The 21,732-nt window shown below is 44.5% G+C and overlaps 1 long non-coding RNA gene and 1 pseudogene across 1 annotated transcript; both read left to right on the forward strand.

Annotated features, from left to right (window-relative positions):
* The first annotated feature begins 9,952 nt into the window (after positions 1 to 9,952).
* Positions 9,953 to 10,962, forward strand: LOC476906 (annotated as a pseudogene).
* A 3,140-nt stretch (positions 10,963 to 14,102) lies between these two features.
* On the forward strand, positions 14,103 to 17,816 carry LOC111091782. Its single transcript, XR_005375967.1, has 3 exons — positions 14,103 to 14,372; positions 16,619 to 16,870; positions 17,491 to 17,816. It is a non-coding gene; the product is annotated as an uncharacterized LOC111091782 (long non-coding RNA).
* The last annotated feature ends 3,916 nt before the right edge of the window (positions 17,817 to 21,732 follow it).

The raw sequence follows: 21,732 nt of genomic DNA on the forward strand, positions 1-21,732 counted from the left end.
TGACTTTTTTTTCAGAAACAGAAAAACTCATCCCAAAATTCATATGGAATCTCAAGAGACCCTGAATAGGCAAAACAATTTTTTGGGGTTTTTTTGGGGGGGTTCTTTTGTTTGATTATTAAAAAATTATATTTATTTATTCATGAGAGATACGAGAGAGAGAGAGAGAGAGAGAGAGATTGAGAGGCAGAGACACAAGCAGAGGGAGAAGCAGGCTCCATGCAGGGAGCCTGATGTGGGACTCGATCCCAGGTCTCCAGGATCAGCCCCTAAGCTGAAGGCGGCGCTAAACTGCTGAGCCACCCGGGCTGCCCAAGCAAAACAATTTTGAAAAAGAACAAAGCTGGAGGACTCACACTTACTGTTTTCAAAACTTACTATAAAGCTACAGTAATCAAACAATGTAGTATTTGCATAAAGACAGACATATGGACCAATGGAATAGAATAGAGAGCCCAGAGAGAAACTCTCATATGTATGGTTAAATGATTCCTAATAAGAGTGAGAAAAGACAGGCTTTTCAACAAATGATGCTGGGAAAACTGCATATCCACATACCAAAAAAAAAAAAAAAAAAATGAAGTTAGACCTTTATCTAACACCATTTACAAAATATAGCCCAAAATTGACCAAAGACCTAAAACTATAAAATTCTTAGTGGTGGAAAAAATAAGGCAAAACTTCATGACATTGGATTTGGTTATGATTTCCTAGATATGACACCAAAGGCACAGGCAATGAAAGAAAAACATAGAGAAGTTAGATTTCATGAAAACTTAAAAATGTTGCGTGTCAAAAGACACTATCATCAGAGTAGAAAGGCAACCCACAGAATAGGAAAAAAAATATTTGCAAGTCATATATCTAATAAGGGATTAACATCCAGAATCTCTAGAGAACCCTAAAACTCAACAACAAAAAGCAAACAACCCCACTGAAAAGTTGGCAAAGTACTTGAATGGATATTTCTCCAAAGAAGATATGCAAATGACCAAATAAGCATTTGAAAAGATTCTCAGCATCACTAGTCATCAAGGAAATGCAAATCAAAACTGTAATGACTCATTGGAATACTCATTAGAATTGCAACTATAAAAAAAAAAAAAAAAAAAAAGCAACGCAGGAAATAACAAATGTTGGTGAAAATGTGGAGAACTGTGTGCCACTGATGGGAGATAAAATGGTACCGGTGGCTGCGGAAAACAATATGGCAACTCCCCCCAAATTAGAAATAGAAACACCATATGATCCAGCAACTCTACTTCTGATTATATGGCCCAAATAGAAAGCAGACTCTGTCGATCCACGTGTGCCCATATTCACAGCAGCATTATTCACAATCACTGAAACATGGCGACGACCCAAGTGTCCATGGACACGTGAATGGATGAGGCAAATAAGGTCTACACATCCAGGGGAATGTCATCTGCCCTTACAAAGGAAGGAAATTCTGACATGTGCTAGAACATGGCTGAGCTTTGAGGACACTGTGTAAATGAAGTAAGTCACAAAAAGACGAAGGAGTCCACTTATATGGGTAAGTAGAGTAGTCGGACTCGTAGAAACAGAAAAGACAGTGATGGTTGCCAGGGGCTTCGGAGGGGGGAAAAGAATGAGGGGTTATTTTTTAATGGGCACAGCATTTTAGTTTTTCAATATGAAAAGAGATAGAGTCCCACGGTGATGGCTGCACAGTATACTATGAATGTATTTAATACCCCTGAACCATACACTTAAAAATGGCTAATATGGTAAATTTTATATTATATTTTTTTTCACACACATAAACGTTTTTAAACCTCCCTGATGGCTTCCCACACAAGGCCCCACATCAGTGATTCTCAGCTCCCATTGGGCATCCAAATCATCCAGGGAGATTTAAATAATACTTATGCCTGCACTACGCCTTCCAGTAGGTTTGAACTGGTCCGGGGAGTGGGCCACGCAGAGCCCGGCTCCTATCTAACCTCATCTCCTACCACCCTCCCCTCTCTCTCCACAGGTGCACTGATCCCCAAGCCCACTTCCTCCTTTGGCCTCAAGTGTTCACTCTGGATTCTCACACACCTTGTCTCCTTCTCTCCCCCTCTGACCATAAATATCTGTTAAATAAATGAACTGTTCTGAGTAATGCAATACGGGAAAAGAAGAGGCATGACTCATTTTGGAGGCCTGACCCACTAAAATAGACTCATTGACTTGTACATTTTAAATTTCTCATAGCTTTTCAGAAACACAGCACTGCCTAAATTCCATGGCATGTGCACTTGGAATGAATACTGTCCTATTCTTGCCATTTTTAGAGCTGGAGGGGACCTGATAGGGATGGTCCTGCCCCAGGCTTTGGTTTGTAAACAATGATGAGAGGAAAGAATAAGCCCCACAACAGCCCAACACAGCTAGTGATTTTCTTTGGGGTCCCACATCTTGATCTTATTCATATAGATTCTTCATGTAATCCATAAAGTGACCTGAATGTTTATTTTTTATTTTTTAAAGACTTTATTTATTCATGAGAGACACACAGAGAGAGGCAGAGACACAGACAGAGGGAGAAGCAGGCTCCATGCAGGGATCCCAATGTGGGACTCGATCCCAGGTCTCCAGGATCATGCCCGAGGCTGAAGGCAGGCGCTAAACCGCTGAGCCACCCGGGCTGCCCACATAAAAGCTTTTCAAGCAAAACTCCATTTTCTGATAATGAGTTGAAGTTTACGCAGAAACAGCAGGAAATCACGTTACCTAAAATGCTCAGTGGGACACTAGTCATGGAATGGTGCTTCTCAACCAACAGTGATCACACAGAAGGCAAAATCCTGACCTTCCGTGGGAGAATGAGTGAATAAAATTGTGGCAATATTTGATCCATAGAACCTTTTGCTACTTTTAAAGACAGTGAAGAAACTCTTACTTGTCACTAGAGAGCTCTTAAGGTCATAAGATCATGTTAAGTGAGAGCAGTAAGCTGGAGTCACGTATATAGGATGGTACCAACTTTTATAAAATTAATCAAATGACAGCCCTCTGTTTCTGCATACTTGTGTGAGCACAGAAAAAGTCATTAAGGGGATAAAACCAACTGTTAATACTGGTTTTCATCGGAGTATGGAAATGGAGGGAAGCCTAAGGGAGGTTATTTACCTTCTCTGAAGGCAAGGACTAGACCACTTTCTCCTTAAGGAACTTATTCTATTTCGAGTTCCAAAAAATTGAGTGAAAACCATTTTTTTTTGGTGAAAAGTCAAAGCATTCTAACTGCCTCTTTAGAAGAAGAATGGTATTTCAGATGGGTGGACCCATCTACACACGAAAATTCAAGAAGGTATTAATTGTCATAGGTGAATAACTTAAATCCACACTAATGGGGGTCAACTCCCATTGATAGAAATCATGGTGAGGGGGAAGGGGGGAATGGGGAGTTAGCAAGTTTCCATAAGAAAGAAAAGTAATTCAGATGAAATCAAATGAGAACTCCGACTGTAGCTTAAGGATGTCAACTCAACAGCGCATCTCTCTGACGTCAAGGGCCGGACCAGATGATCTTGGTCTAGGCTACTCACAATTCTCTGCAGACAATGGAGACTTGGAAAAACCTCAAACTTTTTTTTAAAGATCTATTTATTTGAGAGAGAGAGAGAGAGCCCAAGCAAGAGGGGCAGAGGGAGAGGGAGAGAGAACCTTAAGCAGACTCAGGACTTGGTGCTTGATCCCAGGACCCCGAGACCATGACCTGGGCAGAAACCAAGAGTTGGACATTTAACCTACTGCACCACCGACTTAAACTTTTAGGGGATAAGAAAAAGGAGAGGAAGCTAAGCAATGCAGCCTGAGATGGAGGGGACCATGAGGTAACAGGGAAACCAGGATGCCATGGAGTTCCAGGAGGCAGGGAAGGGGTATCAAGGAGGGAGCGTGCCATCCTATCAGGGATGCAAGAGGTTCCATAAGACAGGAACTGATGTACACCATGTACCTTGATTTCTTGGGACTGCCATACACCAGGATGACTTAACAACGAAAATTCATTCTCCTCTGGTGCCTGAGGCCACAAGTCCAAAATCAGGGTGCTGGCAGGGCCATGCTGTCTCTGGGGGGACCTAGGGAGGAATCTCCCCTTGCTTTTTCCCTAGACTCTGGTGGTGACTGTCCCTCCTTGGTGTAGCTCAGCTTGTAGTCTAACCTCTGCTTCTGTTGTTACCTGGTGCTCTCCCTTCATGAGTCTCTCTCCTTTTCTTATAAGGACACCACCTATACCGGATTGAAGACCCCCACTACTCCAGAATGACTGCATCTTAACTACCTACACCTTCAACAACCCCAACCCTGTAGAAGGCCCAATATATTTCTTAGGGGACACACTTCAACCCATACCAAGGTTTCAGAGGGCTAATAGGGGAGAGACGAATGTGAGATGAACAAAGTAAATAGAGATGAACAAAAATTTTGGCTGCTAAGAAGAGCATAGCAATGGGCAGTTGTGGGGGGGGGTGCATAATGTCTAAGAGAGTTTAATTTTCTGGGTTTTTAAAAAAGGTTTTATTTATTTATTCATGAGAGATCCAGAGAGAGGCAGGGACCCAGGCAGAGGGAGAAGCAGGCTCCATGCAGGGAGCCCGACGGGAGACTCGATCCCACGACGCTCAACCTCTGAGCAACCCAGGTGCTCCTACGATTGATTTTCCTGCATAGATATTCAGTTGTTATGTCCATTTTCATTTGTCTTTTTGTACTGTTTGATATCTCCTCTGACCACTGATTCACTGGCTGTTCGTCAGCCTTGTGTTTAGTCTCCGTATCTTTGTGTTTTTTCTCATTATCCAGGATTTGGATCCTGATGGGAGGAATTCAGTATAAAAGAAGAGACTGTTAGGCAAAGAAGGAGGGAGGAATTGGGAGAGTAGATGCCTTGCGTGAGACCTTGGTGGGGGGACCCAGGGCACGCGGGGGTGATCTGGAGGTGGGAACAGGTCCGATTGTCCCCCGGCAGCCGGAAGAAAGCCGAGTCCTGAGGCAGACGAGTTGGGTGAGGACTGGAGGGACATGACATCATTTTCTTCTGTTCGGTTTTGTTTCTCAGTGAAGTGTGCAGGTGAGGAGTGGCGGGAGGACATTGAGGTCCGAGCAGGCAGAGGAGGTGACAGAGTCATGGAGGGGAGGAGACTGACCCAGACTTGAGAAGCACAGTTGTTTCCTCAGTTCTCTTTGGGGATGACAAATGAGGGGGAGAAGACTGAAGGTGGGAATGAGGGAGACACCAGGGACCAGAGAGACAGAGACAGACTGTCCTGAAGAGAGGGAGACGGGAAGCACAGCAAAGTCAGCAAGTGAGGCACACGGGGAAGAGCTTAGAGGGCAAACCCAGAAGGGCGAGCTTCCAGTAAGCTGCGGCTCGTGGGGCGGGGTGGGGGCCGGGGTGGGGGCCGGGGGTGCATGGCTTCCATGCATGTCGCTGAGCAAAGCTGAATCAAGCAACGGAGATGCTAAAGGCAACGAGACAGACACGTACCTGCGGTCATGGAAGAGCGGGGAGGGGGGGACCTTGCACACTGGTAGGGGCTGTGGCGAGAAAACGCAGGCGGCCGTTCCTGGGGTTATGGAGCCCCCCTCCAACGACGTCTCCACCACCTTCCTTGGGGATCCGCACCCGAAGCTCAAGCGACCCGCTGCCAGCTAACGCTCATCCCTGCTTCCCCTCACTTTGCCTCAGTCTCCAGGGAGGGGTCCCAGCCCTGAGCCTCTGGGACCCACACTTCTGTAACTGCGGCAGCTCCACCTGCGGGCCGGCCTGCCCACCAGCGCTGTCCTCTCATGAGACATCGTCTCAACGCTGCTTTTCAGAGCAGAATTGGAGGATGTGGGCAGCTCGGAGCATCCCCTTCCCACCCGAGAAAGCTCGACTTATGATGGAAATGGAACGCCTTAGAGAAAGGACAGTCCTGTCCTGTCCTGGTGGTCGCTTTATAGACTCAAGACGATGCTCCTACTCTCATTCCACCCACAGGTCCTCCTCCAAACACTCATACCACCCATACCCGGTGGCTTTCTCTCTCTCATACTCTGGGCCTTCTAAAATATCTTCCCAGATTTTCTGTCAAAGGATTACCAATAATCATTCAAAAACATAAACTTCTCAGTTTTGATTTTAGCTTCTGTTATCTCACAGAAACAGAAAGTGGGGTGAGTGGGGAAATCAGGAGCTCTTGGTGAAGTGTGGGGTCTGGAACGGACAAACTCTGTGACCTTGAAGAATTTACTAAACGACTTCGAGCTTCACGTTTCTTAGCTGAAGGTTAAGTAATTGGCCTCGAATCAATAATCCTCAAACTGGTTTTTATACTGAAACTATATTTTAAAAATGGAAACATTAAAAAAATAAAAATAAAAATGAAAACATTGAGTACTTAGAGGAAAGAATCCCCCAATACGGCACAATTGCATCGACAGGGTTCTGCAATGTAAGTTTAGGATTTGGGCAATCCACCTTTCCAGGATTATCTTCTTAAGAATATACATTTGGGGGCAGCCCCGGTGGCTCAGCAGTTTAGTGCCGCCTTCAGCCCATGGCCTGATCCTGGAGACCCGGATCGAGTCCTGTGTCAGGCTCCCTGCATGGAACCTGCTTCTCCCTCTGCCTGAGTCTCTGCCTCTCTCTGAGTCTCTCATGAATAAATAAATAAAATCTTTAAAAAAAAGAATATAAATTTGGTCATTATTTTCTCCCACTGAAAACCTTGATGATTTTCCATTGCCTGACACAGCAATTTCCCAAACGTCAGTCAGTACGTATACATCCCTTTCAGAAGTATTCTGATGGAGCTGCTTCCCTAGTATATGGGTTTTTACTTATTAATAAGTCACACATATTTATAGCTCTAAATGACATACATGAATTACGTGCATTATGAAATATGGACACAATTTTAAATTTTAAATGATGATGTGAGGAAAAGAATCACTATGTTAACAACATGAGCAAGGTTGGGGGCACCTGAGTGATTCAATCAGTTAAGCAACCAACTCTTGATTTTGGCTCGGGTCATAATCTCAGGGTCTTGAGATGGAGCCCCTCGATGGGCTCTGTGCTCAGCAGGGCATCTACAATTATTGCTCTCTCCCTCTCTCTTTGGCCCTCCCCCTGCTCATGCTCTCTCTTTCTCTCTCTCTAAAGTAAATAAATCTTTTTTCTTTTCTTTTTTTTTAATATGAGCAAGGTTAGGATCACAGGGTGTAGGACCCTCTACCTAGATTCATATTCTCAATCCTCCATTTATTGACTGTAGAGATCACTGGTGCTCCTCAGCATTTCCAACTCTCTGGGACATGATAAAAACTGCACTTCTTGCTTTCCCTCTAGTTAGACCGTATGACCCGCTTTGGCCAATGTAACGGAGGCAGGCAGAAGCATCGTGCATCCTTTCTGAGTCGGCGCTTTAAGAAAGATGTGTAGTTGCCCATGTTGTTTCATTTTCTCCTGCATTACAGCTGTAGAACCACGGGGTGAGAAGGGGCTTCCAGTAGCCTGGATTGCTGAGTAGCTGCGATGAGTCTACACCATGACTGTCCCTACAACAAGTAGAGCTGCCCTAATGACCCCTAGAGAACCCATAGTGTGAGCAAGAAAGAAACTTTATTGCGTTGAGCCACCAAGACTTGGGGCTTCTTGGTTGTCAGAGCATTACCCACTCTATCCTGGCTGATACACTCAGTCAAGCAAGTTGTCTATTAATTCTCTTTATATTTTAATTGCATCACCCAAATCAAGAAGACAATAGTAACCAGCTCATGGGTGTGTTGGGGGTGGGTTGTAAATAAGTCAATACATGCAAAACATTTAGGACAACCCTTGAACGCAGCATGCACTCTGTAAAGGTTAGCTTTATTTACTTCTATTACAAAAGCCCTTTTGTTTTCACAAAAGTATAATTAATTGGAATGCTCTTTAAAGCAAGAACGATGTGTGCAAACTCAAGTTAACGGACACTTTATTTTCAATTCGTTCCAAAAATATTTTAGACCACAATGTGATGAAATAGCCCTGATAGCCCTCTGTATCTGTCTTCTAATAAAAGGGTCTCAGGCATTGTGTCCTAAAGGATTGAAAACCACACAGAGAAGCATGACGCAGCTTCCCGAAGAGCCAACTTTTATGATGGTAAATTATTTTTAAAATAATTTCTATGTGTATATGACATAGATATTATTAAGGAACAGAATGCTGTATTTTTTGTTTAGATTAAGGCACAAGTCTTAAATGCTATCTAACACATATAAGAGGCTCTAACCACTGTGTGTGTTCATTCACACTCCTCCCCATTAGTGATGTTTCTTCTGACCCTTGTTCCCTCATCCTTCAGGGAATCTGGCTTGTCTGGTGATAGAAAACAAACCTCTCATGTGTAAAACAATTGGGACCAATCAGGACAACTCTGTCCACAAAGAGAAATAATCAACTGAATCTTTGCACCCATCTATGTTTTACATCTGTTCTCAGATGGAAAGAATTTTCCAGCAGGCAATCCTCCTTTCAGGTGTACTCAGACTTTGGACATCAAGAAGTAACTTAGTATTTCTAGATGTAAATATCTATCCTTTCATAAAGGAAAATAAAAAAAAAATAAGTAATTCCTAAAACCAGAAAATTAAGCCAGTGAGCTTAAACCTAAATGTGTATCCAGTTGGTGGTTAGACCACAGAGAAAAGAACTATTCCAAGTAACTTAAAAATTCAGTATTTGGGATATACCCTACGGCCAAAAAGAATTGCAAAAAAAAAAAAAAAAACAAAAAACAACTTAAATTGTTTTCAGTTACATTATGGTGTCCACGGTAGTTTTTCTATTGTTGCCCTGAGGCTGTTGTGGGTATATGGTAGGAGAGAGCAAATGGGTTAAGTATGTGATATTGTAATTTCGTAAATTCTACTGTCACGCAAAACCTGGATTAAGACTTTGCGAACTAAATTTGATTTGGAAATATCAGTATGAACTCTTGATATATTTTATGTTTAAAAAAAAAAACCAAAGAAACAACAAACGACTTAGTATCAATGAGCCCCCCTGGTTCCAAGATTGTGGTCTCCAAATACTACTTTCAGTAAAAGAAACCAAAATTCTCTACAGAAATAATGATCTAGGTCTGAAATATACAAGATGAGCCAAATGACTCAAAAGCTGACTCAAATGGACTCCTACCTTCAAAAAAGGTGGAAAAGGAAAATAATAAAGAATGCAATTAGTTAAAAGATACCAAAGGTATTTAAATATCATTTTAATATCATACCGTTTTTATTTCTTCTTTTTTTTAAAAGATAGATTTATTTATTTATTTAGAGAAGTCAGAAGGAGAGCAGAGGAAGAGGGGGAGAGACCCCTCAAGCAGACTCCTTCTGAACACAGAGCCCAACTCGAGGTTGGATCCCACAACCAAGACCATGACCTAAGCCAAAATCAAGCGTCGGCTGCTTAACCAAGTAAGCCACCCACGTGCCCCGCACTGTTTTTGTTTTTTGTTTTTTTTTTTTAATTCAGTAGTTATCTTCAGAGATTTCTCATTTCTGAAAACTGACAAATTAAGGAAGAGAATGAAGCATCTATACTGTGTTTTCTATAAGAAATAAAGCTCTCAGTAATGAAATAGTGAGGGAAGGTTTCTCTCTATAAAGCGTCCTGGTTAGTAAAAGAAAAAAGTAATGACATAATGAGAACATCACCACTTTAAAACTACTAATGAATTAGTAGAGAAACACGTTATTGATGCTGCAAGGACACAAGCACAAAATCCAAACCATGGAACACTTACACGACAAACGACTGGATTTATATGACAGATAAACTGAAAAGGGATCTGTAACAAGAGACGGGAGTGGAACTCATTTGTTAAAAAAGACTCAAGAGCTCTCTGCTCCTCCCCGTTCGACACACAGCCACATCTTCTGGTGCAGTGCCAGCCGCGTCCCCGAGACACGATGGTGAAGGTCGGAGTGAACGGATTTGGCCGTATTGGGCGCCTGGTCACTAGGGCTGCTTTTAACTCTGGCAAAGTGGATATTGTCGCCATCAATGACCCGTTCATTGACCTCAACTACATGGTGTACATGTTCCAGTATGATTCTACCCACGGCAAACTCCACGGCACAGTCAAGGCTGAGAACGGGAAACTTGTCATCAACGGGAAGTCCATCTCCATCTTCCAAGAGCAAGATCCCGCCGACATCAAATGGGGTGATGCTGGTGCTGAGTATGTTGTGGAGTCCACTGGGGTCTTTACCACCATGGAGAAGGCTGGAGCTCACTTGAAGGGTGGGGCCAAGAGGGTCATCATCTCTGCTCCTTCTGCTGATGCCCCCATGTTTGTGATGGGCGTGAACCACGAGAAGTAGGACAACTCCCTCAAGATTGTCAGCAATGCCCCCTGTACCACCAACTGCTTGGCTCCTCTAGCCAAGGCCATCCATGACAACTTCAGCATCATGGAGGGACTCATGACCACCATCCATGCCATCACTGCCACCCAGAAGACCGTGGACAGCCCCTCTGGGAAGCTGTGGCGTGACGGCCGAGGGGCTGCCCAGAACATCATCCCTGCTTCCACTGGCACCTTGCCTGTGGGCAAGGTCATCCCTGAGCTGAACGGGAAGCTCACTGGCATGGCCTTCCGTGTCCCCACCCCCAATGTGTCAGTTGTGGATCTGACCTGCCACCTGGAGAAAGCTGCCAAATATGACGACATCAAGAAGGTAGTGAAACAGGCATCGGAGGGCCCCCTCAAGGGCATCCTGGGCTACACTGAGGACCAGGTTGTCTCCTGTGACTTCAACAGTGACACCCACTCTTCCACCTTCGATGCCGGGGCTGGCATTGCCCTCAATGACCACTTCATCAAGCTCATTTCCTGGTATGACAATGAATTCGGCTACAACAACCGGGTGGTGGACCTCATGGTCCACATGGCCTCCAAGGAGTAAGAGCCTCCTGGACCACCAGCCCCAGCAAGAACAAGAGGAAGAGAGAGGCCCTCAGCTGCTGGGGAGTCCCTGCCCCAACTTAATCCCCCAACACACTGAGAATCTCCTGACCTCCAATTTACATTCTAGACCCCGAGGAAGGGGAGGGGCTTGGGGAGCCCTACCTTGTCATGTACCATCAATAAAGTATACTGTACCCCCCAAAAAGAAATTTAAAAAATTTAAAAAAATAAAGACTCAAGAAATAGATCTGCTAATCCTAATACGTGGACCTTATTTGAATCCCGAGTCAAGCAAATCAAACTTATGATACCCCTGGAAATGGGAAGACTCGAGTTCTCTAAATTCAACTAATCGGCAGCAACGGGTGCCAAAGACGCTCCTGAGAATACAAGGCTGTAAGGAATTCTCAGAAATCCTGGAAGGACAATTGGACTTTCCACGGTTCACGGGCGGGATCCTGCAGTTCCAAAGCTCGTGTCAAGGTCCTTCCATGCCATGGTCCCCAAAATGTGCTTCCGTCCTCCCCCATCCACTTAAGGGACCGCATAACCAGTGTGGCAGGGCAGAGGCTCTGGGCCGGGAAGCCAGAGCCGTCCTCTAACCCCCTCGTTACCCACTAGGGACCTCGGGACCAGGCACTCGTGTATCCGACGGCAGTTCTCTGATGTGCAAAATAGAAACAGCTTCTGCTTCTGAAAATGACTCTGCTTGTGCAGCACCCCCCGCCCCCGGTGCTGTGAGCTGGGGCTGGGTGCCAGCTGGGAGCCCGACGAAGCCGACGCTAGCACCGCAGCTGTCGTGGATCTGGAGGCCTTGGCATCCCCGGGCAGGCCCGCTTGGCCAGAGCAGGACAGCCATCCCCGGGTAGCCCACTCCCTGCTGTTCTTCGTTTCTGTGGGAGCAGGGTCGCTTCCTGGACGAGGGCCCCAGAGGGAGAGCAGCCCGGCTCTAGGGGGGTACAGATTTGGGGCTCAGGTACCAACTTGTCTACACTTAGGCTGCGGCGGTGTAGGGGATTGCTAGGAAATGCCAGGGGCGTAGAACCCGAGGCCTGGGGGGTCCTAAGCTTGCGGGAAGTTGAGTTAGGGAACAACTTCTCCCTCTGGAAGAAGAGATGTTCCTGGTCCTCGGGGGCCTTAGGACCCGGAAGAGGGGAAACCTCCGTCTCCACGGCCTCGTTGCTAGGCCGCCCAGAGAGCGCACCCAGGCCGGGGCCGCGTCCAGGCCCGGCGAGCTTGCCTGCCCAGTGAGGGGTCTGTTCAGCTGACTTACTTAAAGTTTGCCATTTATTCATAACACAAAGGTTTTTTGAGCTCCTGGCATGGGCGGAGCTGGATGTATAGCAGTAGGTAGGCAGGTAGGTAGGACGGACGATTCTCGGAGTTTCCTTTCTACACGCAAGGGGATCTGTACTTTCCTGCTCATCTCCCTATGTTTTCCCAAATGCCTTGTTCTGCTGGTACCAAGGAGTATGGATTCTTCACCTCTTTCTCTCTCCTTTCTCGATCTCCGCAACGCTGCTTGGTAAAGTGAATAGATTGAAACTGGTAGATCCTAAAGAGCCTTTCAGGGCAAGCTTCTAGTCTCTGTTGGGCTGGAAGTCTCCCTGGGTGAACATAATGAGGATCGCACTGCATTACTGTTAAATACTGGCCCATCCTATGGCGAAGGTTCTGGATGAAATGACAAACGGAGAAGCCTTTCGGGTAAAAACTAAACTCAGAGGGACAGCTCCAGGGAGAGGCTGCAAGGGAACCAGAATTTCTTTGCCCTGACCTTGAAGCTCTCGACTGTTTCCGAGAGGCGCCCCAACGCTCCGATGCTCGCTCTCCGCTCCGGACATGCCGAGAACTGGAAAGGGGAGTCACGGGGTAGGTGCTGCAAAGTCATAAGATTTGGGTGACGACACTGGTGTTTCAAGGCAACGTGACTCTCGAAAGATGATGAGGCCGTCAGCGCTGGAAGCGGCTGCCCTGAGGCCATTAGGAGGGACTCCCGAGAAGCTGGACCGGGCCTTCTATCTGTGTCCACTTGCCCGTTGCCCTAAAGGGAGCCAGTGAACTTGCTTCCAGGCATATTAACTGAAATGTGAGTTTAATTATATTAACAGTGGAATAGGATTTTCTAGTTTGGGGTAGAAACCTTGCTCTCTCCCATAGCGCCCCGAAGTGCAATGCCCACCTCTGCACCCCTGCTGGGAGCAGCCTATGCTGCGCCTACGAGACTCTTCCCCTGAATGTACGGAGGGCTCGGACCAGCTACTCTGCTCTCGGCAGAAATTTGTCTTAGAGGAGGGCTTGCGTTCTAGAATCTTTTCCCTCATAAGACTTCAGAACTTTTTTCAAAAAATATTTTATTTATTTACTCATGAGAGACACACAGAGAGCGAGAGGCAGAGACCCAGGCAGAGGGAGAAGCAGGCTCCATCTGGGGAGCCCGATGTGGGACTCGATCCCGGGACCCCGGGGTCACAGCCTGGGCTGAGGCAGACACTCCACCATGGAGCCCCCGGGGTCCCTGACTTTAGAACTTTCTGCAAACTGCCCCTCTCCTTCCAGAGCTACATGCACCAATGACAGCCTGAGGAGATGGAAATGGCTGGATTAAGGATTAATTTTTCCCTTGGGCAGGAAGTGGCTGCTTGACTTCTATCTGTTTAACCAAGAGGTTCTTGCCCGGGGCCCACAAAGAACTAAAGAGCTCTAACTCAAAGCCTCTGTTTGACTTTTCCTAGAGAGAAGCATCTGGCAGCTTCAGTGGGAGGGCGGGATGCGGGCCTAGCGCCCCTGTGGGCCCACTGCCCCTGTCAGCCCAGCACCCTTGTGGGCCCAGAGCAGTGTACCTGTGGGCCCAGACCAGCACCCTGTGGGCCCAGACTGGTGCCCCTGTGGGCCCAGTGCACCTATAGGCCCAGACCAGTGCCCCTGTAGGCCCAGACCAGCGCCCCTGTAGGCCCAGACCAGCGCCCCTGTAGGCCCAGACCAGCGCTCCTGTAGGCCCAGTGCACCTGTGGGCCCAGACCAGCACCCCTGTGGGCCTAGACTGACGCCCCTGTGGGCCGAGTGCACCTGTAGGCCCAGACCAGCACCCCTGTGGGCCCAGACCAGCGCCCCTGTGGGCCCAGTGCACCTGTGGGCCCAGACCAGTGCCCCTGTGGGCCCAGTGCACCTATAGGCCCTGACCAGCACCCCTGTGGGCCCAGACCAGCGCCCCTGTGGGCCCAGTGCACCTGTAGGCCCAGACCAGCGCCCCTGTGGACCCAGACCAGTGCCCCTGTGGGCCCAGTGCACCTATAGGCCCAGACCAGCGCCTATGTGGGCCCAGACCAGCGCCCCTATAGGCCCAGACCGGCGCCCTGTGAGCCCAAACCAGCGCCCCTGTGGGCCCAGACCAGTGCACGGAACAAGGTAGCAGGCAGGCGGCAAGGGCAAGGGCCATCCAGAAGGAGCACAGCAGCCATGGGAGCAGGCTGCGGGTCCCTCTCCTCTCCAGACTGCAAAGCCCTAGGCCTCCTTGCAGTCTCAGGTCCCCGAGGATCAGAGTCTTGTTTTATTAAGAAGCTGTCTTACTGTCTCCATATTTTCTTCAGAAATGAGAGAAGAGCATTCAGTTGTTCTCGTTACTTGTTCTCTGAGTCCTCTGCAACTACATCTTTATAATTCGTGCAAAATAATCACATAATTCAATAGGGAGTTGAAGATGCGAGGGATTCTTTAGAAAATCGTTTTTTGCATGGCACCTGGGGGTGGTGGGGCTCAGTCAGTTAAGCACCTGCCGTTGGCTCAGGTTGTGATCCCAGAATCCTGGGATGGAGCCCAGCAGGGAGTCTGCTTCTCCCTCTCCCTCTGTGTGCTGGTGCATGTGCTTGCTCTCTCTCATATAAATAAATAAATCTCTAAAAAAAGAAAATAAGTTTTGTAATATAAATATATTTTTTTCCAAATTCTCCCAAGTCCCTATTTTTCTGATATTTCTCTAGTTAGACCATTTTAATTAGGCAGTGAGGACCTGTGGGAGGTGTTTGGCCCAGGAAGCGGACTGGGGATGTGTCTTCTTTTAAGGAACCCATTTATTCTGTTACCCGTCCTAGATTAAAGGCTCAGAAGAGTATCCTTTCAATAGAGAGAGCTCTGAGCTAGGAATGTGGCTCTAAACCCAGTCCTGTGCCCTTGGAAGAAGTATTTTAAACTCTTCCTCTACTTGCCCATCTGCAAAGTGGGATAATAATATCTGTCTACTTACTCTACAGAGATGTATTTTTTGGACCATAAATCAAGATAGATGCTCACATATGAGGAAGAGAAAAGAAAGTGTAAAGAGCAACTTGCTCCAACTTGAGAAAATGAGTGAGAAAAAGTGTGTTAAGTGTTGAAGGGAAGTGAGGAAGACACCACAAGTGCTTCTGCTATGGTGGAAAAGCAGGACCAGCAAGATGCAGGGCAACAGGAGAGGTTTTTTTTTTTAAGATTGATTGATCTACTCATGAGCAAGTGAGAGTGGGGCTGGGGCGGGGGCAAAGGGAGAGAACCTCAAGCAGACTCTGTGCTCAGTGAGGAGTCCAATGCAAGGCTCTATCTCGGGACCCTGAGATCATGACGTAAGCCGAAACCAAGAGTCAAAGGTTCAACCCATTGAGCCACCCAGGCGTCCCATCAACAGATTTTTTTTTTTTTTTTTTTTTTAATAAAAAGGCAGAATCTGGATCTCCCTGCGGGGCTCAGCAGTTGAGCATCTGTCTTTGGCTCAGGGCATCATCCTGGGGTCCTGGGATCGAGTCCCGCATCAGGCTCCCCTTAGAGAGCCTGCTTCTCCCTCTGCCTGTGTCTCTGCCTCTCTCTCTGTGTCTCTCATGAATAAATAAATAAAATTTAAATAAATAAATAAATAAATAAATAAATAAATAAATAAATAAATATCTCCCTTTGTAAACTTTCTCTCATGTGATCCCACATCCCTCCCCAGAGGTGAGCACTGATATCTGTTTGGCACTATCCTTCTAGAATATTCCTATGCAGAAATAATAGTATATGTGCATATATAACTAAATAAAAAATTTAAGACTTGGTTGGAAGAAAAGAGACTTTTAAAATAAAATGTTTTAAAAACACCGCACTAAGACTTTTGGAGCCTTGTATCTCTTTACAAAATTTTAACTCAGAGTTTTGGCTAATTCCATCATTTTAATTATTATTAGACTTTTAATTACAATTTCACTAACATTGATTAATTTTCCAAAATGAGCTCTATCACCCATACTTTAATACATGATAAATTTTCTGCACAATGCAGTCATATTTTATATGTTGCATTTGTGGTAGAAAAGTCATTTGAATCAGGATTATTTTTCATTTGTCTTTTCACCTTCTCAAGGTTTTGCTCATTGATCGCTTTTGATTCATATTTCATAGAGTTTCAACAATGTGAAATTGGTTCTGTATCTTCTGTTTTACTTTTATAAAATCCAATTTTCTTGTGTCAAATTTTGCAGATCCAAAATTTGCCAAGATTTTAGTTTTCCTGTCCATATTTGGCAATAATAAGTCTCACGTTGTACAGGTTTGGCCTTTGTCAATTTTATCCCCTCTTGTTCTTTCCATCAGCAGTATTTGTTATGAATTGAATAATCACCGGACTCTTTGCTTTTGATTCTCAGATAATCCATGGGAGAAGTGCCAGCAGTTCCTCCCTAGTTGTGATTCAGAATCGCTCAACTGCTTGAATTATTCTGTCAATACGACTCATCCTATTCATCTCTTTGAATGCCATCATGGATCACACAGCAAGCAGTGGAGTTAAAAAGATATTCGAAATGCCTTGGGCTGCTACTAGAAATAAGAAATAACACTGACCTGAATACTGTATAGAAAAAAGAAATAATGTGACTTCTCTACACACCAGCTGGTTGGTAAATGATGCTACAGTGAACCCAGAACTATGCCATCTACTGCCATTTCCAATGGAGGCATTAATGGGGCAGAGAGGCTTAGGATGGCATCTGGGACCAACTTATACATGAGGCACAGCTGGCCCATGGCTAGGACCACAATGCTTTAGGGGCCGACAAAAATGTTTTAAGTTCTTTTAAATTCACAAGGCAAAAGGATCAACTTTTAGGGTGGAAAGAAGTTTTATAATAATATTAATATATCCATCCTTATAATAATACAGTTACAAAATACAATTTTTAAAAAATAAAATTTTAAAATAAAACTTTAAAAAGTGTTGTTTTGTCTTGTTTTGTGCTTTGGAGGGGAAGAGGCCTACCAAGGTAAAAGTCCTCAGAAAAGAAAAAAAAAAAGAAAAAAAAAGAAAAAAAATAAATAAATAAATAAAAAAAAGTCCTCAGGGCTCATACAATCAAAATGGCATGAGGGCCTCAAAGTGGTACAGCATCACATACCACACACCTAAAGGCTAAAAGAGAGTTCTTAGGGACAAGCATTTCACAACATGACAAAAATAAAGCTTGCTTATTGAAAAACACTCAACATTCACATAACCAGTATTTTCTCATTTTTCTTCCAGCGAAGAAAGCTCAAACACCAGACTGATTCAAAGCTGGATCCCTGGCTATCCTGGCCCCTGGTTGGCCCCAACACATCCGATCTCTATCCCGTGTGGCTGGGCTTGGCCTCGAACAGACCCTCTCCTGGCCAGCTGGGTCATGCTCCGAGAAACCATACTCTACACGGTTGTGTCCCTGGGACTTCAGGGCTCCTCGATTTCATTTGCTACACAGGGGGCCTCGGTCAATATTGGAGGATTGCCTTCTCTACTCCAGGAAGAGCGGAAACTGATAGGGAATTACATCTTATTAATATTATTTCAGGAAAAAAATTCTCTCTGATAAAATTTCTGTGCAAACCGAAAATAAAGTTATTTCTTCAGAGGAAGTAAGAAGTACTTTCCTCCTGTTATTTTGTGTTGTTGTTTCACTACCTTCTCTTCCCTCTCACTTTCCTCTTTGGCACTTCTTCTCCCCTTCCATGAAGTCAGGCATCTGGAAAGAATTTTAGGGGCATCAGAGCCAGTGGGAACATGCTCTTTGCCTTCTGGGTTAGGTCACTCCCATTTCTTATAATTTCTTCCCTAAACCAAACTATCAGAGTTTGACAATTCCTGCTCCTATCTTCCAGAAACAACAGATCCATTCTTCTACCTCTCTTTCTTTTTTTCTTTTCTCTTAAAGGGCACCAGCTCTGAGTTCCCACCAATTTCAGGCTTGTTTGGACCCCGTGAGGTGGCCAAAAGCAGGCCCCATCCAGTTAACTTTGCCAACACGCTCACATTCCTTCCATTTCAGTGTCATTACAGGCAATCTCACTGCCTAAGACTTCACTGTTCTTCCAGATTGTTCTATACCATAGATGTGATCTCAGAGTCATTTACCATTTTCTCGTTGATTATATCATGGCTCAGCAATTCGACCTTTTCCCCCACTGGTTGGAAGCAGGGGTTTTGTTCAATAAATAAATAAATATGTAGCTTCCCTTATAGGCAGGCAATAGGGAGACAGGGGGAGAGGAGGTTATGCTGTGATTAATGAATTGTTTGCTTTTGAGTCAAGATAAACTGGCTAATCTGGATGGACTGTGGATCTGCAACCTGATGTTGAGCAACCCAGAGAACCCTTTGGAGTTCTTATAACTGCCCTTCTTACCAGATAATGCTGCTAATATTCTTGGGAGCCAAACCTCACTTCATACGTAAGATAAGGCATATTTGAAAACAAGCATTGGCGAGGATGTGGAGAAATTGAACTCCTTGCACACCACTGGTAGTAACGCAAAATGGTGCAACCCATAGGTGAGACAATATGGAGGTTTCTCAGAAAACTAAAAATAGGACCACCATGTGATCCAGTAATCCTATTTATGGGTATTTATCCTAAAGAACTAAAACCAGTACCTCAAAGAGACATTACCACTCCTATGTTCACTGCAGCATTATTCACAACAGCCAAGAAGTAGAAACAGGTACCTACCAACCAACAGATGAATGGATAAAGAAAATGTGGCATATACACACAGTAGAATAGTATTCAGCCTTAAAAAAGAAGGACGAATCTTGAGGATATTATGCTAAATGAAATAAGCCAGTCACAGAAAGACAGATACTACATGATCCCACTTATACGAGGGCAATTTAACTAAATTGTCAGATTCATAGACTCAAAGAATAGAGTGGTGATCGCCAAGGGGCTGGGCAGAGGGGAAATGAATTCCTAGTCAAGGGGCATAGAGCTTCAGTTAAAGTGATTAAACTGTATGCATCTGCTCTAACACATTGTACCTGTAGTCAACAATAACGTAGCATGCTTAGAATTTTGTGAGGAGGGTAGATTTCGGGGTGCCTGTGTGGCTCCATCATATAAGGATCCGACTTGATTTCGGGCTCAGGTCATGATATCAGAATGGTGACACAGTCCCGTAGCCGCTGCTCTCAGCATGGACTCTGCCCATGATTCCCTCTCTCCCTCTTCCTCTCCCCTAACCCCCCTAAAATAAATAAATAAATAAATAAATAAATAAATAAATAAATAAATAACTTTTTTTTTAAGAGGGTAGATTTCATGTTAAGTGTTAACATAATAAAAATAAAACTAAAAAAAAAAAAAGACAAAGTATATTTTGAATAGTCTCCACCCACCACCAAATATTTCAGTATATGAAGAAAGGCAAATAAGTACAAGTCGCAAGTCCTATGAACACCTACCTCCTCACACCACTGATCTACATTAGGAAGGTGATACACCACTTGACAAAGTTCTTTTTTCCACCAGATGATCTCACAGGGAAGACCCTTAACAGTGTATCTTAAAGATGTTACTACACAGAGAGCTTCCTCACACTTTAAAAAAAAATTTAAAAATAAAAAAATAAACTTTATATTTTAGGGTAGTTTTATATTCACAGCAAACTTCAGCTGAATCGTAGACATTTACCATATACTCCTTGTGCCCCCACCTACACAGCCTCCCCCACATCAGCATCCCCCACCAGAGAAGGAAATTTGTTACAACTGAACTACCTACATTGACACACCATTATCACCTAAAATCCCTGGTTTAAATTAAAGTTCATTCTTGATGTTGTGTGTTCTGTGGTGAATATTCTATGGGTTTGGACAAATGTATAACGACATATGTCCACCATTATCGTATCACACGGTATGGTTTTGCTGTCTTAAAATTTTGTGTTCTGCATTTTCACCCTCTCCTTGTCCTTAATCCCTGGAGACCATTGATTTTTTTTTTTTTTTATCTTTTTACTGTCTCTATAGTTTTTGCTTTTTCTGTGATCTCATATAGTTGGAATCATACAGTATGAGATTTCTCAGATTGACTTCTTTCACTCAGAAATATGCATTTCAGGTTCCTTCATGTCTTGAAATCTCTTTTTTTCAGTCAATACCGACCATTCCATTGTGTGGCTATGCCCATCATTATGCATTCACCTACTGAAGGACCTCTTAGTTGCTTCAGTTTTAGCAGTTATAAATAAAGCTGCTATAAAATCCACGTACAGATTTTTGTGTGGACAATCTCATACATTTTTACAACTATATAATTTTGCATTGTGAGTGTATGCCATTATTTTTTGTGCCATTCTTCTACCGATGAACATTTAATTTATTCCCAGTCTTTTGCTGCTGCAAACAGTTTTGTAGCAAAAAACCTTGTACATATATCATGTCGCATGTGTGCAAGTGTATTCTTAAGATAAATTCCTTCAAGTGGAATCTCTGGGTCAAAGGATATACGCATGTTGTAATTTTGATGTATATTGTCAAATTGACCTCCACAAAGGTTGTAAAAATGTACCTTCCTACCAGCAATGTGTGGGAGTGCCTGTTCCCCTGTGGCTTCTGCTGCTCTTTCCCAAGTGAAATGTTTCTTCATACTTTTCTTCCCATGGCCTTTGCAGGAACTGGAGACCTGTTGCCCATTGACCCTGCACAGAACCAGCCATGTTTATTTCTTTTCTGTGCAGTGTTGGTCTTGGTCATGGATTCAAAGACCTTGGAAGACAGAAGAAGAGTTCTTGTCAAAATACCTTCTCTTAATAGTCTTATAGTGAGTAGAGCTACTACTGTAGAGATATTTCAGGAAGACTATAAAGTTTTAAAGACAAAATCATTTTCATGTATTTGCTTACAAGCTCTCAGAGAATGCAGAGGCATCCCACCACAGTACGACGTAAGTGCTAATATTTTCTGTGATATCTGCCTCCTTTGAAAAATCCGTAATGGAGAAACTTGGAGAGTCTCTAAGTACATGCCCTACATTGTCTCTTTGAGTAGAGCTGTTGTCTGAACAAAAATGCATAAAAACTTAGTGACACTAGTGAGTGTAAGCAGGCCTGAGACTCTGAATGTGGGCATACGTATAGCCCCCTTTCCAACCTCCCAGTCTCATTATCTGGGTTCAAGTGAATCATGCTATGTATACAATGAATATAGCAATGTGGTGTTAGAATTACTTTTGCATCCATTGTAAGTTCTTTCTGGATTCTGATGTCTTCACGTTCCACGTAGACAGAAAATCTCCCAACCAACCAACCATGGAATTGAGGGTTCAGACCCAGACATTTCCTTGCCCAGGACTGTGTCAGATGCATCGCTGTGTGACAGGCAGCCTCAGTGGTGGTCCCCAGTGACCCCTATTTCCCTAGCATGCATTCATGCCTCCATGCAACTCCCTCTGAGGAGGGATGATGGATTTTATGACCGACTTCTAACAAAAAGAATATGACGCTTCAGACCTTC

Source organism: Canis lupus, chromosome 22, assembly GCF_011100685.1.
Source record: "Canis lupus familiaris isolate Mischka breed German Shepherd chromosome 22, alternate assembly UU_Cfam_GSD_1.0, whole genome shotgun sequence".
Lineage (NCBI taxonomy): Eukaryota > Metazoa > Chordata > Mammalia > Carnivora > Canidae > Canis > Canis lupus.